Source organism: Ornithodoros turicata, chromosome 2, assembly GCF_037126465.1.
Source record: "Ornithodoros turicata isolate Travis chromosome 2, ASM3712646v1, whole genome shotgun sequence".
Taxonomy (NCBI): Eukaryota; Metazoa; Arthropoda; class Arachnida; order Ixodida; family Argasidae; genus Ornithodoros; species Ornithodoros turicata.
Window position 1 is genome coordinate 98,776,424 of NC_088202.1, and position 18,456 is coordinate 98,794,879.

The 18,456-nt window shown below is 44.9% G+C and overlaps 1 protein-coding gene and 1 long non-coding RNA gene across 3 annotated transcripts in view; one reads left to right on the forward strand and one right to left on the reverse strand.

The window, feature by feature from the left end:
- Nucleotides 1–18,456, reverse strand: part of LOC135385826 (uncharacterized) — a 109,955-nt gene that overhangs the window by 55,880 nt on the left and 35,619 nt on the right. The window lies entirely within an intron of this gene.
- On the forward strand, nucleotides 1,655–17,522 carry LOC135383882 (uncharacterized). The gene is made up of 3 exons (XR_010420126.1): nucleotides 1,655–1,735; nucleotides 9,207–9,309; nucleotides 17,437–17,522. It is a non-coding gene; the product is annotated as an uncharacterized LOC135383882 (long non-coding RNA).

Below are 18,456 nucleotides of genomic sequence, written 5' to 3' on the forward strand. Positions count from 1 at the left end.
TCAGATTGCACTAGCTGTTACCACATCAGTCGTTTTCCCAGGCAGAGTCTAAAATAACGTAACAACGCTCAGAGCTAACAGTCATTCAGAATGATATCGGTCTCTATCTCTCTCTCGCTTCTTTTTTATTCGTTTCGCAGGTTTGCTATTTTGCAAGAGAAAATTCAGGTACCTGGCTTTTTGCGGTGTAAAATGCGGGTGTACCACGGCACCCACGGGTAGCACGGGTGCGCGGGTGGCACATCAGCGGGTGCGGTGCGGGTACGAATTTACTTACCCGCGCTCACGTTCAGTCGTCAGGGTGTAGAATTACGCAGAGGGACAAGGAATCAAGAACGCGGAGGGACAAGGACGACAAACACACGGAGGCGTTCACGTGTTCAATCCCAACTAGCACGCTCTACACCTTCACGCACTCCTGTGAAAGGGACGGAGAAAATGTTGGTGTTATAATGCTAGCTGCAATACAGTTAATGATGCAGCAATTAGCAAATGAAAGCAATACATTTATCGTCTAGGAGAAACAAAAACCGTCCGTTTCCATATTCTTGCGTAATAGCTAACACAGACATGGGAGAACAAAATACAGGGCCCTAGGAGCCAATTCTGGCTTCTGATGGAATACACACATCGGCAACATTTGCAATAAAATTTGTAGGATGTTTGGGCTTTTTCAGACTATCTTTGTGAATTCTCAACCGGCCGATGCTACGAGATGTTGTATAACAACCCGGAACTCGAATCACGCGGAAAATACAGTATGCCAGAGAGCATTTCCAATATACTACCATAATGGATATATGAAACTTGTAGGCAGTTGATCAGTTCCGGCTGCTCCACTCTGTATCATATTACAAATTTGTGCGTGCCACAAGCTTGACGGACAGCATTTTTTGTTTCTTCGTTTGCATGATAACACAAGACGAATAAAAATAAAGCTGACCTTGTCTTTCAGTTCAGGACAAGACATGCGCCTCTACATCTCCAGGTAAGTCCTGTTTCTGTGTGTTTCTTCGCATCTCGTGTTGTCGGATAACATGAGCACGCAAGGAACTGAAGCTCAAGAACAATCGAATGTCCGAATAATTTAACCATGGAAGGTCCATGACCACAAGAAAGAGTTTGTGCAGTACTCTTGTCAAAGCGCCATGTGTTGTGATGAATATTGGCGAAGAACGCTGCCCATCCAGTACGCACCGTGGGCGTTATCTATCCACGTCCTTCTCGCTCCATGGATGCGAAGGACCACGTGGTGCTTTCATTGGAAAGGTTTAATAAAACGATACCAGAATACGTCATGAATGTAGGCTTTCGGAGACACTACCAGGAAGAGCAGCTTCAGCTAATCAGCATTTTCTATTGCTAAAATATTTTACCCCTTGTATTTAAGAGGCACGTCAAGAACTGAGACTGTTTCTGACATTGGTCTATAAAGGGGCAAAAGTATATTCGTGAGAGGGTCTGCAATCAATACGCAGTTTGTCTATTGACGAGGAAGGTCGTGGACCACAGAGAGAAGACAAAGAAGAAGAAAGGCAGCTCTGTTCAATGTTGCCGCGACGTTTTTTTAGTTTTTTGATCGCGTAGAAGGCTTCCGAAACGACATCACCCATGACCTCCCCTGTGCCCTCTCCCATCACCTCCCCTTCGAGACCGCGAAGCAGAGCTTCTCCAAGATCACGGAGGTCGTCCCTGGGTGAAATAACGGTCAGGTTCATCACGGAAACCAAAGGAGGTAGTACTGCAGTCAATACATGTTAGTCGAGCTTTTCGTGTGTGAAAGCAGTGACGCTACAGACCGCTGATGTGAACAGATGAGACTATAGCACAGCCGACAGCTTAATGCTTCGTGCCAGTTTTTAAGGTTTTAGATACGTTACCTTTTGTACGCGTACTCCAAGAGCTCCACCCATATACCTCGTCATCCTATGTGGTTACACAAAATGTCGCCATTGCCTTATGGTTGAATGGGTTGGTAAGCACGCACGGAACGAGTAACAGGCTTATTCATCAAGGATATACTTATGGCACCGTAGCCCACCAGGTGGTGAAACTGCGCCATACTGGATGAAATATGGCCGAGTGGGCTAAGGCGTTCGCTCGTTGGTGGTAACCAAGGTCGTGCTGAAGACTGGGAGGTGGTGGGTTCGAATCCTACTGTCCTGTGCTGTCTGAGGTTTTCCCTGGGTTTTCCGAAGGCTTTCCAGACGAATGTCGGCACAGTTCCCCCTAGAGTCGGCCCAGGACGCATACTAATCCCCCTGTCCCCCACTCCTTCCTGCTGCCCTCTCTCCGTCTGTCCACATCTGTAGCTCACCGTCCACATCTGTAGTCCACCGCTCATAGCCACAGTTGCTTCGCGGCGCTAACACGCAATCAAAAAAAAAAAAAAATCCATGCACGCTCCAGTCCAGGGTCGAAGTACGAAATGACTTTTCCTTAGAGGGACCATATATTTTCATACACCACTATATGTACAGCTCCCGTCAACCTTAATAATAACACTGGAAAAAATATGGTATCTCGTCCGAGCGCGATTACAGCAACACTTGAGGCCATGAGGAAATCTTAATTGAACAAAGGATTTTCCCCCAGTGCCGCAAAGGTGACTGATATCGCGCTCGGAAGTGAGACTGTCTTTTTTTTTTTTTTTGCATTATTATTAAGGTTAAAGGGAGCTGTACAATTCGCCGTCTTGATTGCACACATAAAGCTGTTAATTCTTCATTTTCATAATGAATTTCGAAGATCGCTATTTTGCTGGTCACGGCGCCCATAAACACCCCCTAAGAGAAGTAGAGGGAGGTCACTCCGGTTTGGCGGACAGATACCGCGTGATGTGAAGTACTACGTGAGACATTTGTGACAGATTACTATCTACTATTAAACCTTTTCCGAATAATGACGGCACCTCTTGAGCAGTTTGGCTCAAAAGGCATGTGACACTTCGATAGATGTGGTTCATTACATCATGCACACGTTAACAAACAAACAACTTTATTACAAGATGATGACTGGGGAGCTTCATCGCCAGGGGCGATACTCTGCCCCATTGCTGGTGGTGATGCGGGGAATGTAATAATGAGCCCCTTTTCAATAAGAATCGAAGTCCTATGTGGTATCCAAAAAGGTGAAGAAAGCTTTGAGGGCAGAGCGTTGGTGGTCTGGATGTGGCCAGGGACCAAGCAATTTCGTTAGAGAGGGGGGCGAGAGTCTAGCTCGTTAAGGGATCCGGAGAGTACGGTTCGGGAAGGTTGGTAGTGTGGGTAATGGAGAAGGATGTGCTCCAGATCTTCTACAGCACCGCAGTGACTGCAGTGGGGAGAGTCAACTTGCCTCAAGCGGAAACTCCACTGTGCTGTGAAAGCCACATCGAGGCGCATTCGGTGAACTAATGCGGCATCTTCTCGAGAGATACGTCGAGGCATGCGGAAACCGAGCGTTGGATCAACTCTGCTCAGCATGGCTGGGGGGAGAATGTCAGCGGTCCACTGGCGGGTAGCCAGAGGAGTTACGAGGCGCCGAAGTACGGACAGACGACCTCCTCTCAGCAGCGCAATACGCGTCCGTCTCCGAGACGAGAGAGCTGCTTCTGCGTCGCTGTCGGCCTGTTCATTGCCTTCGGCACCGCAATGGGCTGGAATCCATTGGAGAACCAGCCCATGCTCTGCTTCGTAGACAAGTTTGTAAGCCATTAACACATCCATAACCAACGGTGCGGATGAAACTAGGATGCCAGAATTTTCAATTGCTTGCAGCGCAGATGTTGAGTCAGTGAATACGACCCAATGCCGTGGGGTAAAGTCAACGATGTGCTGCAGAAAGAAAAGTATATGGCATAGAGTTCCGCAGCTGTGGATGAGGTTTGATGCGAAAGGCGACGTCCTTCCACTACGCCTTCGGATGAGATGACGAATGCCGACGCGGACTTGCCATTTCCAGATGCGCCATCGGTGTATGCTGCGGCAGAGGTAGAAAACTTCGCGTCTACCATAGCATAAAAATGGGCTCGAAGGACTTGAGGGGGATCCTGATCTCAGCGGTCCTGGAGGTCCGGAAGACGTGTGAAGGTGGGTGTCACAGGCAGAGGCCAGGGGCCGTTCGGCGGGGTGTACAATACAATGAACACATTGTATTGTACACCACACTCTTAAAAATGAACTTCACCGCATAGTACGCTCCTAGCCAACCATCATCTCGAATGATATCGTTATCTGCCCTGTTTTGTTGAAAACGGGAGACGGAAGCCTTTTTTGTGACAATTATGAACAGCATACGTGTCACAAAAAAGGCGTATGCTTCCCGTTTTCAACAAATCAGGGCAGATAACGATATCATGCGCGATGAGGGTTGGCTAGGAGCGTGCTCTGAGGTGAAGTTCATTTCTAAGAGCGTAGGGTATTAGGAAAAAATTATTTTTCTGCGTGCCGTACTTGGCGAGATATAAGCCCTTGAACACACAAACTGGTGAGGTACTGACATCAGAGCACAGGGCATTCCCACTGGTAGTCGTAAGCACGTGACCTCCCTCCGGCTTCCTCACTGGAGGAGATGCCTGCCGTGACGTCATGGCCGCATGAGTTTCGGTGTTCGCGGTGCCCAGTTCTCTGCGCGTCTATTATACCCCCTTTGCTGTAAAACTTGAAATGCAGGTTCACATCCATGCAAATAATTGCATTCTACATTTATGTGACGAAGTGTCGCGACCCCTTTTAGCAATTGTACTGTGCAGGAATATCTGCGCGAGGGTCTGCCTCCCCCTTTGCGACGTATGCTCCCGACATCCGTCAGCCATTGCTTGTATCCGGCGTGATATGCATGACCAGAAGGTGGAGGTCGCTTTCCTTTGGCTGCTATGTGCAAAAGAGAGAGTCGAACCGAAATGTTTATCAGTTCGGTTCGGGTTTAGGTTCGACGATACGGGTTCCGTTCCGGTTCAGCTCCGGAAGACAACTATGGAACCAGTTTTTTCCAAACGGTTCGTTTCGGGAACTGGTTCAGAGGCCACGGGTGGGAATGAAGCACGACAAGCAGGTTAAACCACACTTCCGTTTGTGTGGTACAGTGCTCGAAGTAGACAGGAAGACGTCAACGTTTTTGAAAGATATTGCGAGATATGAAAGACAAGATTAGTAGTGGCTACGACAGGAGCACAACCATGAATTACCGGTTTTGGTTGACTGTACCGCACGTAGCCCATGTCGCGGTAGGCAACTAACCCACCGGGTTGTGCGCAGAATCTCTGCAGTAATATAACGATCAACCAAGCCTGCTACCTTGGCCTAAGTCATCTAAAGTAGCACAGAAGTCATTTTTAACAACTTGTTTTCTTCCTATAAAACTGTTAAGTAGGCCAGTAAGATGCACCATGCGAAGTAATTCATACCACAGAGTCATAATTATCGCAGAAATTGAATTTAATGTACGCCGCAAAAAGCGACCGTGCGCAACGGCGGTGGAGAGCAGTACCAGCCTATGATCTGCCTGGGACCTCGCACTGACGCTACAGGGGCCACACTCACTGATTCGTCCAGAGAAATGTTGTCTGCTACTCGGTTGCTCGGGGTTCTGAAAAAGCATTGCTCTTGGCTCGGTCATGATTCAGCAGCTCCCTCAATATCTCTAATTCTCCAGGGGAGCTGGTAAAACTAGTTTACGGCGGCAGAGCGACAAGGCGCTGACCCATACTACAGCCACTGTACCTCCACTCACCAGCGAACCAGAACGAGTTGCCCCTGTAACGTCAGACGTGACGTAGCATCATACCTTCTCGTCCTCATGCCCGGAGTGGGTGAACGCGCGGAGCCATGTTTGTGAATTTTTCGTTTTTTTTTGTTTTTTTTTTCTGGGAAACAAATTGCACACATCAAAACCTTTCGCGCCATTAGGTCAAATGACACACACACTTTCATTAGACGTCTTAATGTGAAAGTTTTTTGGATTGCCCTCTGTACCCCTTTGAGTAGAGGTCGGCATTTTAGCTCACGATCACACGCGATCACAATCATCTGATAAGAGCGCGTCGACCTCACACTCATTATATGAACTCACGGGAAGGCCGATACCCCGCACTGTATTGCAATATTGTGATCGCAATATTTTCGGGAGCTTGAAATAATGAAACTGCTGGAGGCGATAAAAGTTGACGATCGCAGATGATCACACCGCCAGTCTGACTTTCGGATCATTACAGCTTATCGCACTCTCGCGATCACGATATCAGCACCCGATGTGAGTTATGGCATATTAGAGTACTCACGAGATAATGTAAAAAACGACACACGGAAATGTACAACTGAGGTGGCGCATCTTTACCATGACTGAATGTCATGCAGGGGCGGTGTTCGACTGTTCGCATATGTTCGATGAACGATAGACCACGTGTGGTTCCGAACCTCGATAAACCTCCGAACCCGATTAGGAACACGGTAGTTCTTCTATTTTGCTTTATTTCAAAAAGCCCTATTGCCAATTATAGCTGCCCGAATGCGAAGGCGACAAGGCAAATAAAATTTGGTGTATAATACAAAAGTCACTAGTGTGTACTAGAAAGGCGGAGAAGAGAAGTGCTGAACAATTTGAAATATCCTTGCATACAGGTTTGGTCAGTAAGTACAGGGTTTCTGGTTTTCGGTATTTAGCGAAACGCAGCATAGACAAACGTAGACCGCCACAATCTTCACGCGGTGGATGAAAATGATTTGTACACCATTAATCTCCGGAATGAGCGCTTCAACTCGCTCAGTTTTATTTCCTTTTGCTTCATGTGGAAGTACAGTGGACGGAAGAAGTGAAATCACTTCCAGATAAAATAGTAAACAAGTGCGCTCCCACCTGTCACAGGGTCAAATTACAAGGGCTATGCTTAGGATATGCCGAGGTTAAAATTGCTGCTTCATCACGAAGTGGCCTAGCTAGAGCCTGGAGCAATGCGGTCACTATGCACATGGGACACTCCTTTCCACCAACTGTCTTCCAATTTAAAACGTGACCATCAAAAGACAGCCTCTGCAGGTAGTGGCCGGGCGAAATAATCAGCAATCAGATCAGATTTTGCACGCAAAACGTGTGAAAAACCACCATCAAACACCCCATATCCTACCAGTAACCTAAGAATCAGTGCACATGCATGCCATTCGAGGCTCACTTCACAGGGATAGTGGGCCACAAATCACCAAACGAAGTTCCTCGTACATCATCGTTGTGTACGTTGTTGCTGGCATAATTTACCGCAGCAAATAATCAAATCCAAACACACGGGTAGAATGGACCGTTTCGCAAAATTATGATGCATACGCCTGAAAAAAAAAAAAAAAAAAAAGAGAGAGAGAGTGCGAAATGTGCGAGTAAGCGGCATGCGCGGTAGCAATACTGAAACACAGTACCCCATTGGTTAATTTTACAACGTACTCTCTTGCCTCTGGCAGGGAAAAATAAAAGATACACTAATGCAAAGCGTTCCAGAAAGCAAGCGCGATTGTGCAGCTGCAATTTGAACATCAACGTCAGACTGCAGTAGCGACGCGAGGACAGTGATCGCGGACTCACGCGATAATAGAGAGTTTTAGCCGACCGTTGATAACGTGGCTAGCGTCTCACCGTATCAACCGGAACCAATCAGTTGATAAGATTTTGAGTCACGCACGAGTGCGATTGGATTGGTTCCGATAGAGACGATAACTTTATCAACGGTATACTAAAACTCACTATTGGCGATGAACCGATTTCGTTCGAAGCCGTACACAGTGGTTCCCGTTACTACCGCTGAGAGACGCGTCAGCATAAATGCACTAACCGAGCTCAAGATATCTAAGTGCAGCGTGAGTGCGATCACAATAATCGCGGTCCTTGGCGTGATGGCAGATTATCGCAGAGGTGCTGCCACGCGGTGTAAAAACACGCAGGACTCACGCAACCGGCGATCGTGATTGTGCATATCGTGAGTTATCGCGATCATTTGCTTCATTGTAGTTCGATTGGAATTGTGTGATTCTGAGCACGGGGTCTTTATGTAAAAGCCGCGTTATCGTATCATCACTGACTGCCACCGTTTTATATCATGTCGCCGTTAGAGTGAAGTTTCTGTGGAAAAAAGACAGAGCCCGGGCAAGAGCAGATGCAAACATATAGAGTTCGACTCATTTTCGACCAATTGGCGATTTTTAAATACGATGTCAGTATCTTATTTCAAATGCACAAAGAAAACCAGCTTGGTATGTTCTTTTCATTCTGACCGTCATGAGGGTAGCTGGCCCCTTTACTTTCTTCGGGGCTCATGTAAGTTCACTCACACGCATGTTGGGAGTTTATCCTGCAGCGTCGTACACGTGCATGGACGCATGCTGTAGTTGAGCTCAGATAGTTTGATTTCGCAATGCACTGCACAAAAAAGAACAGAAGAAGAAGAAAAAACGAAGAAGAGAAAATTTGAAATGCCAAAAGTCGCACAGCCGACTACATACTCGGTGGTTGGTCGGCGTACTTGCATTTATATACAAGATGCCCACGACAACTGTAGAAATCATCTCTAACACATAGCGCTGTCAAAGAAAAACTGACAGCTCGCCTATGACGTTTGTGTTACAAACGGGCTGATTTTACAATACAGCATCTGTTTGTAGCACAAAAGTCACAGGAGAGCTGTCACTTTTTCTTTGACAGCGCTATGCGTCAGCGATCATTTCACCCTGTATAGCTGATGCTGATCAGTATAATATTATAATATATGTCACTTCATGAATGCTACCGAAAACTGCCGTTGATCCCTAATTCTTATTCATGTGTATGTCATAGACATTAGTAGTCATAACAGGTTTCAGTTAACCTCTTTGTTGTTATTATTTCGCGACCCGAGATTAATCCAGAGCATGCCTGCTGGGCACGACTTTTTCGGCAAGCAAGAGGAAGGCTACGAAGTTAATAATAAAACTAAAAAAGACGACGAAATAGTTTTTATGTTCATGCACAACATGCAAAATTCCCCCCTTAGTTCCGTATGAACCGTTATTTGAACCGATTACCGGTATTTTTTTAACGGTTCAGTTCCAGTTCAGCTCCAAGATGGCGTCGGCTGTTTCGGTTCGGTTCGGTTCCGTTTCGGCTAAAAAGAACGGGTAATAACGGTTTTCGGTTCGGGTTCCGTTCGACACTCTGGTGCAAAGCTTCGCTTCCAGCCGATTCTCACGGTTCCCCCGTCTACGTTGCAGTGTTCCGGGACGCACAAACCGTGCATCTTTGACGACGGGCGTGCTGGTATCATGAAATTCCAAGGGACAATGCGCGAAAGGGAAAGTTGTTTCAATCGATCTGGTAAGCATTGTCACGTGCATTCTCAAGAGATAGCGCTCCACGACGGGTGTCAGCGTTGCTAGATCAGGGACTCCGCAACTTTTGCTTGGCGAAGCAATCTTTGAAATGCGAGTGGTGCACTGTGCGAGGTGCAATAGAGCTATTATACATACCTGAAGCGTCCAAATTACAAACTTCCAGAATAACATATCGTTTCTGTATACTTTCACCATTCAGTTTACAGTCTTTAAATGGCTACGTTTAAAACGTGATCTCTGGAGATAGAGGCCTAAGTGCATAATGTCGTCCTAATAGTCGCTGGCGGCCTTACCTGCGCCGCTGTCTTCCATACACCGTGCTGATTTTCTGCGAAACATTCCGAAGGCTGCCTTGGTTTGCTGGTGAAGTAAAGCTATTGCGCTTGCATGGCCTTGTCCGAAGGCGGTCTTTCCGGCGCGTTCTCCTTTTTATTTTTCCCCCTATCGGCCTTGATTGTTGCCCGATTGATTTATCCCCGATTCAGTTTCTTCATACCAAAGGAAAATCGTTTGCATATGACCAACGGCTGTATTTTTTCGTGGCTTGACGCTGAGTATAAAAATGTAACTGTTCGAGTTGTTGTAACCAAGTTGTAAGTGACTCCGTTTGTATTGCTTTTGGTGTATAATGGTCGCGAAATTACGAGGCAGCCTGCACCTTCCTCTTTGAACGAGTTGCGACTTGCTGAACGAAGCAAGGTGTAAATCCTTGTGTGTGTGTTTTTTTTCTTTTTGCAACTGATGAGATTAATTCAAATTAATACATGGGTATATGTCTCGAGACGTTCGACCAGTCTCACCAACAAATACATCATTAACATATTGTCACTGAGGTGAACAGCAACGCAACCGTTTCGTAATTCCGTAAAACTGTACCGTCAGGGAGTAAGTTTTCACAGCCACTACTGTTGATTATTGCGGTTTTTCCCTGTTCTTCGCAGCATAAAATATACCTTCGCCAAGAACTGTTCTTTCACAACCGTACCGCTGTGCGTCGCGTAAATATTAGACCCCAACATAACGGACGGCGATGACGGCGTAGTTAGCTCCACCCTAACGGCAGGGAGGCGTGCAGTGCGCATTGAGGCAGCTTGCGTCAATCTCAATCAATGCGCCATCTGCAGCAAAGGAGACTAGGAAGGAATGAACTTATTTTGCCACCGCTTCCATAGATGGTGCGGTTCCCTTTCTTTTGCCAGAGATGTGTGCCGCCACGATGTGCCATCGCTCATTATTCATTTTTTTACTCTCGGCTGAACTGGGTGAGCTCTTCGTTGGCGGCGAAATAAGTTATTTTCGACGTAGAATACGTTATTTCGCTCGCCATCGGCGCCGCCATTTTTATGATCACGTGCATGGTGACGCTTGCAATGACCTGTGACCAGGACCGTTTGCGTTTGCCTGGCGCGCTGTCATCTATGGAGCGATACATGGACGGCACCCCTGTGTCTATCACAGTGGATGAGTTAATCTTCGGCGCAAGCTTTCTCGATCGGAATCCTGGTGCTCTCCGGCCCGGCATAATACATGTAGGCTGACACACGCCTAGAGAGCACACGCCTAGTGAGCGACTACGAATCGCTCCAAAGCTACAGAGTGTCATCTTAGATCGTCATCAAGATATCTAGCTTAGCCGTGCCGACAGGAGCTTTATCTAGGACTCTTCTCTTTTTAACTCAAGCGCTTTACCAAAGATATCTGAACGTATTTCAACGCATCCTACGTGCGATGCATTTGGATGATACAAACGTGCGCTGTTTGAAAAATTTATAGGGCATCAATCGCCCGTGCAATAACTTGTACCTTTTTGGGTATAAATTCATACCTGACGGAAACGTATAAAGGGTTTCTACCTTATTGGTGTCTAGAATTTATACCTGGGAGGGGGTATATAAACTATACTTCTGCAAAGGTGTATATTGTGATGCAGCCCGGTATAAACATACACACCCTGTTTTGAGAGCATTGTGGTATAATTTCGGAAGGTACAATTTATTTCAACGCTATATCGGACTGCCATTCGCCCACTCCAGTGCGCAACAAATTTAAAAAAGAAACGGAACTAGAAAATAAATTAATAGCAATCTCCGCAGGAGGAAGAAGATATTTCGACACACACACAGGCAAAAACTTCAATTCGCAAAACAGGGATGTGAATCAGAAAAGAGCCACGTAAAGGGAATCCACTGAATGTGCGAGAGTTTGGCATTTTCTGGAACAGATACTGAAATAACGTCAAACCAGTTTTGGCAAAATGTGATATGAATGGTGCTGCCTGCGTTGATTTGAGATTTAGATGGCTTTTTATGTAATGGGTTTGCGAACTTCACAAAAATACTCTCTCTATCGGAAATACCTCAATTTCAACACGTCTTCGTACTCTGCCGTAACTTATACCAAAAATCAACGCTTTTGCCATATTTCAGACGTGATTTCTGAGAGATTTATGTAGATGATTTATTTATTTAGAAGAACGTTTATGTTCCATCAGAGAAGTCTGTTAGGAGTAGAAGGAAAAAGCAAGCAAAGCGGTTGTCTTTCATCCCAAACAAGATCAGGTTTTTATCTCTATGCTCTTTTCCCACCACAAAGATAAGTCGAAAGCCGTTTGATCGAACGCGGGACATTTGGTCGAAATCCATTTGATTGAACGCCATTTGAGCGAGACGGCAGCCGTCGTTTGGTCGATTTTTTATTGGTTCAGTATGAGCGTTGATGAACCAAAAAATGAAAAGAAAACACGAAAGAAAGCTTCAGTTCTAAATGCCGTTACCCTAAGGAATATTGAACTCTGTGTAATCCCATCCTCTGTTGTTAACCCCCCCCCTTTTTTTTTTCTTTTGCATCCAGAAAGCAGTCCAAGGGCCTGGGTTGTTCACCCTCTCCCGTTCGACAACTTGATAGGTTTTTCCGCTCCGACAGCTAGTGACTAAACACGGCATACGTGCCTTTCACCCCTAATCCCCGAACATTTTGTCAAATAATAATTGATGTCAATTGCCAAATAATAAACATTTTTGACAACTAAATAAATCAAATAAATAAATGACATTCTTTAATGATTTATTCGCGTCGAACGTGGACAAATTTTAACAGTGTATTATTAATGTTTGTAGTTAACTGACCCTTGTATAGGAGAAAGAACAGCGTAAGTTTATTTGCTTTGCGCCTATGTGCAAGTGAATTTGGTTCTTGCAACATACATGTACTTTTTTACATGTACTACTTTTTTTTTCTTTATAGCGTGTATGTGTAGGGATCTCAGACTGCCGATGCATACTCTAAAAAAGGTTGAACCAAGGTTATGGCTGTTAATTTAATATATTTGTTTTGTACCATGGCGAAATTTCATTTTTATCATCCACAGACTTCGAGTGGCTTTCGCGCACATATAGCTATCCCATTTTAGATCGGTCCCTTTAAATATGTCGCCAGCAATGAGAAGGGTGCCTAGAAGCAGCACAGACTAACTGGTGCTCCCAACCTGATGCCATTTACTTCAATATGTGTCCTACCGGTTCGCCGGACTCTTCCGCATCGTTCTATTCAGCTGCGCTCTTCGTGAATGACAAAGGTCTGAAAATAACCTGTGGTCTCCCCTCTTTAGGTGAAAAAAAGCAAAAAAGAACAAAAACAAAAAAGACAGCAGAGGACACTGATTGCCTGCTCCGTATGCTCGAGTCAAAAGTTTCAGAAAACAGGTGCTAAGGGCACGCTGTGAGCTTTGAACTCCATTCGAACAAACGTCTTTCGAACAAACGGTGTCGATCAACCGGCTTTCGACCAAGCGGCGTTCGATCAAACGCCTTCGATCAAATGGCGTTCGACCAAATGGGCGGACACCCACCAACTATGTTTACGGAAACGCAAGAACCTAATTTGGAAGGTAAAAGTTGCATGATTTGGTCATGTTTTGACTGTTCCTGAACAAGAGCGCGCTCTTAACTTACCAAGTTCCCCTGTGCGGGAAAGTAACTGAAACCGGCATGAAGCGGAAATATAAAGCCTGGTCTGCACTACTGCGTTTCAGAACGTCCGTCCGTCAGCGTCTCTGTGTGACGTTACGAGAAACAGCATTTTTCTGGTAAGTCTGCAGGGTTGGATTTCTGTGCGCAGGGCAGCGTTCTTGACCTGCATGGCCAGATGGACGCATGCGGAATTTTGTTTATTCAGATACAGCTTTGTCTTGTGCTGCATGTGCATAACCGTGAAACTGTAATATTTTGCCGGGCTATGCATTCAGCGAAATTGAAATATCGCTTGGAGGAAACAGCAGCAAGGAAAATAGAATTCGTAACAGTTCGTAGGAAAGTGTCTGAGGTCCAATTGCATCTGGCATGTTGAACCCTTAAATGTGCCACAACATTCCTTAATCCATTTGAATCTTTCCGGCCACTTTGTAGAAATGTGAGACATGTGCTTTTCGAATAATCGTCTCATACCTTACGCAGCGACTATTTAGTCTTTTTTTATAATCATTATGCAAGATTACTAATTATCTGTTTTTGTTTGTAAAGTAATGTAATTTCTATAGTATGAACAATGGCCGTGTAGATTTTGAAATTCGCGTTGGCCGTGTAGCTCCAAGGACAGTTTTGAACAATTTATGTAAGTAGTACGGTGAACTGGCTAAATACTCTAGTAAATTAAGACAAATATACTAGTTAGAACTGCTGGAAAATCGTCATGTTCAGCTGGCAACCATCCTCGGTTCATGTGAATTTGCAACCCATGATCATCACCTACTGAAACCTCCAGTGCGTGCTAAGCCAACACACAGCCATGGCAAGGCTATGTTCGAAAAGTTGCCGTATCACAGCAGTTCAAATGGAACGCAGATGAAACAGTTTCCCGCCGGGACTAACATGTGAATTGCGATACAGCCTGACAAACCGTCAAGCAGTAAGCAACCGTGTTCGTCCTTGTGTTTCCGTTAGTTTTGTGAGGTCATATTCAGTGTCCATTTTCTAAATATAGTACTTTCTTCTTGGGACATGGTAACATACTGCTGACGTTTCACTGTACCCTTGGGAAAGTTATGGAAACGTTGTCTCACGGCACGTGGCCTGATAAGGATGTTCGCTATGCATAGGAACCTCCAATCCGCAGAAGTTCTAGACAGAACAGGAAGGCCAACTCTAGCGATACAGGATAGTCGATAATGTAAACGGAAACCACGCCAGCCGCGGATCTGTCTACGCGCTTAATTGAAGTTTTCTGGCCTTTAGAAGTATAATGTTTGTGTCTTCCCGTTTAGCACCTGCTGTGCTTTGTCTGGGTGTTTTTCGCTGATGGGTTTTCGTCATCCGGCAGTTCGGGGTGACGCTGATATGAAACATTTAAAAATAAACCATTGAAGAATAAAACGCTTAAAAATCCAGCTTCCAAAGTAAACTTTTAAAAATAAATCATGTAAATACCAACGTGGTCAAAATAAACTCTGAAAAAATTACTTCGCAATATCAACGCGTCGAAATAAATCTTTCAAAATCCATCCTGCCTAACTGATGGACAGCCGAAGCTTTCTACGTCCACGACTGAAAATAGTGCTGTCTTCACTCTTGGAATGAATATTCATCTGAGAACGACAGTTTCGCTCCACTGGAAGTGTGTTGTGTGTGCGCATTCTCCGTGACTACGTACTTCGTATATTTGTATTTCTACTCTAAAGGAGGACAGTAAAGACGGAGTCGGATTCGAAGTGTTAGATAGCTTGAACCCACATGTAGCCGTCCATGCATCTACAGAAGGCAGCATATCCCTAAGCGCGGGGAGAAAACAAGGGAACGAACAAAGAAACGTAAAACACTATAATTCCTTTATGCATTGAGGCTTCTGGCATTGTTCCACTAGCTCAACTCAGGAATGTGTGTGTTATTCTTGTATTCATACGCGCCGTCGTCTAACTCTCAAACTGGGTATTTTGATTTCCTCAACTATTATTGGAAGAAGAAACATAGTTAATCATGGAACAGATGTGAATAGAGAACGTCAATATTGTGGATTTAGTTGAACAGAACATTGTGCTGCCCATAGACAAACGTACGGCAGAGTTCACCGCGAGCCTAACTACGATTTATTTTTTCAGTGTGGATTTTAAGAGCGTGAATTTTGACGGGTCGAATTTTGAGCGTGACTCTTTTAATGTTGTATTTTTCAGTGTTTATTTCAGCGTACACCCGGCAGTTCCCTATGAAGTCGGTCCAGGGAGCACGATCACCCCCGTGTAACATGCCGGCATATCGGCAGGCCGATCGCTCGGCACAAAGGAATCATCGGTGTCGCTAACTACGTCGTTTCTTGCTACACCGTCTCGTCGCATTTAAATTCTTATGGAAGTAATCAATGCTTGATACAATTTATTATACTATATTATCCATACAAATCACCATTTAACTATGCAAGGAATGGAGAAACAACAACATAATGTGCGGCTTCCACAAGCACATCCACAGCTATGTCGTATTTTGGGATACCAATGTAAATTGCAGAGGACGAGCGAACAATTAGGACAAACACGACATTCAAGCCTCACCAACGCCCTTACCGTTTACTGTGGTGCCGGTTTCTTTTCTTTGGTATTGGTATCAATATTTAACGGTATGGTTCGAGTATATAATTTCCAGCGGGACACAACAAGAGCACTCGCACAAAAAGTCGCCCATCCGGGGATGCCTTCCTTCGCCACACTGTCGGAAAATAAATGTATAAATAAGGTATAATAATGGGCCCTTGTATCCTTTTTTGTACCTTCTTCCGCCAATCTATACCCTTGGATGGTATAGAAAAGTACAAACTATCGACTTATACACCCAACCTCGCACAAGGGCACAAAGGAGGTATAACTATAATGAACAGTAGCTGTAATGAGCTCTAACTAACCCGTCCTGGAGTAGCCAGTCCCGAGTAGTTTGGAACTAACATCTCCATTTTTTTTCCTTTTAGCGATCAATCAATCAGTCTTTTTAATTCCCTGCACACCAGTTCCATACCTTCCACGGTAGCTGTAGATGTTAGGGATTTCTGTATCATGTTTATACCTTCGGCCCTTTTTAAACCGTTACTTACGCAACATGCTGCACCGCACTTTGGGAAAGGGCGGCTTCCCAAATTGTGAAGCCGCCTTCACCCTAGAAGAGGCCTTACCGGTGAGGACGCCTAGATTAGGTCTCTCTGTACTGATATTACGCTGCCATAAATCATTCGATTAAAATACTACTGTACTGGCGTTTGTATTTTTGAATTAAATATTAATAAATATAGTAGTAATAAATAAATTAGTCACTAGCTGTCAGAGCGGAAAAACCTATCAAGTTGTCGAACGGGAGACGGTGAACAACCCAGACCCTTGGACTGCTTTCTGGATGCAAAAGAAAAAAAAAAAAGGGGGGGGGGGGGGTTAACAACAGAGGATGGGATTACACAGAGTTCAATATTCCTTAGGGTAACGGCATTTAGAACTGAAGCTTTCTTTCGTGTTTTCTTTTCATTTTTTGTTTCATCAACGCTCATACTGAACCAATAAAAAATCGACCAAACGACGGCTGCCGTCTCGCTCAAATGGCGTTCAATCAAATGGATTTCGACCAAATGTCCCGCGTTCGATCAAACGGCTTTCGACTTATCTTTGTGGTGGGAAAAGAGCATAGAGATAAAAACCTGATCTTGTTTGGGATGAAAGACAACCGCTTTGCTTGCTTTTTCCTTCTACTCCTAACAGACTTCTCTGATGGAACATAAACGTTCTTCTAAATAAATAAATCATCTACATAAATCTCTCAGAAATCACGTCTGAAATATGGCAAAAGCGTTGATTTTTGGTATAAGTTACGGCAGAGTACGAAGACGTGTTGAAATTGAGGTATTTCCGATAGAGAGAGTATTTTTGTGAAGTTCGCAATCCCATTACATAAAAAGCCATCTAAATCTCAAATCAACGCTGGCAGCACCATTCATATCACATTTTGCCAAAACTGGTTTGATGCAGAAATTTCTTACACGTGGTGAGAGGGGACACTCCCCTTGTGGAGACGCTTCGGTGGAGTACATGTGTGAAGATACCAATAACTGGATATGAATGTGTGACATTCTCGTTCTATTCTCGTTCTAGAGGCTTACATTGGTCAGCTTCGCGACCGTCACTGGTACGATGTCCGCTTCCAGTTCAAGAACGAGACTCGTGGGAACAACACACTGTGTGTGAGCTCCGAGCAGCCGTCCACTCTGAAAGTGCAGCAGCTGAGACTCGTTGACATCGTTGCTGACCTCTACGAGGTGTCCTTGTGTGTGCTCATAACCAGGGACCAACCGGAACTGCAGCTTGAAACTTGCGAAGCACCAAAAGTGTTTCTCACTATCGCAATCAAAGCCTACATTGTCGGCAAAGGGAGGCGGTCCATAGCTCCCAGAAGCGGCGTCACATGTCTCGGCTGTTTTCTGGAGGACAACGAGGATTTCAGTCGAGATTAAGTGTGCAAAACGCCTTAGTACGTGATGACAGCTATTTCATTCGTTTATTGTATACCTTACAGCGCCAGTAAAGGCATTGTAGCGGGTGAGCGCGGCATGAACAAATGCGGAAACTACGAACACAGAGAGATAAAAAGGAGAGACAAAAAGATCGAACGTTGCGATAAAGCCTTCAGTGTGGATAAGGAGTAGGAGCAACCAGGAGCACCAATAATATTACGTATCGTGCAACACACACAAAAGAAAAAATAAAAGAAAGGAAAAGGAAATATCGGTTGAAGACCTCAGTATGATGTCGGTATAGTTAAGTATGGTCTATCCTACTTGATATGTACTTAGGAAGCGCGTGAAAGACATCATTATGAAGACCAGTGCCATAGTTTTGTGTATCGAAAGGTATAGTTATTCCATCTTCGTGTTGCTAAACATAGTCTAGCAACGCGAACAGGACGACAGTTCCCACCCTAACGTTTTCTTTACGCTACTGGAGCGGGTCGAAAAGGAATAATTACCTGCCACGAACCAACCCTGCTTGATGTTGAGTATTTTTTTTAATTATCCCTACTGAGTATCCCATAGCAAAGAAGCGTACGTAAATATTATAGAATAGGGAGGAAGCTTTGCTAGGATAAGCTCAGTTTAAAAAACAATTTGCAGGGAC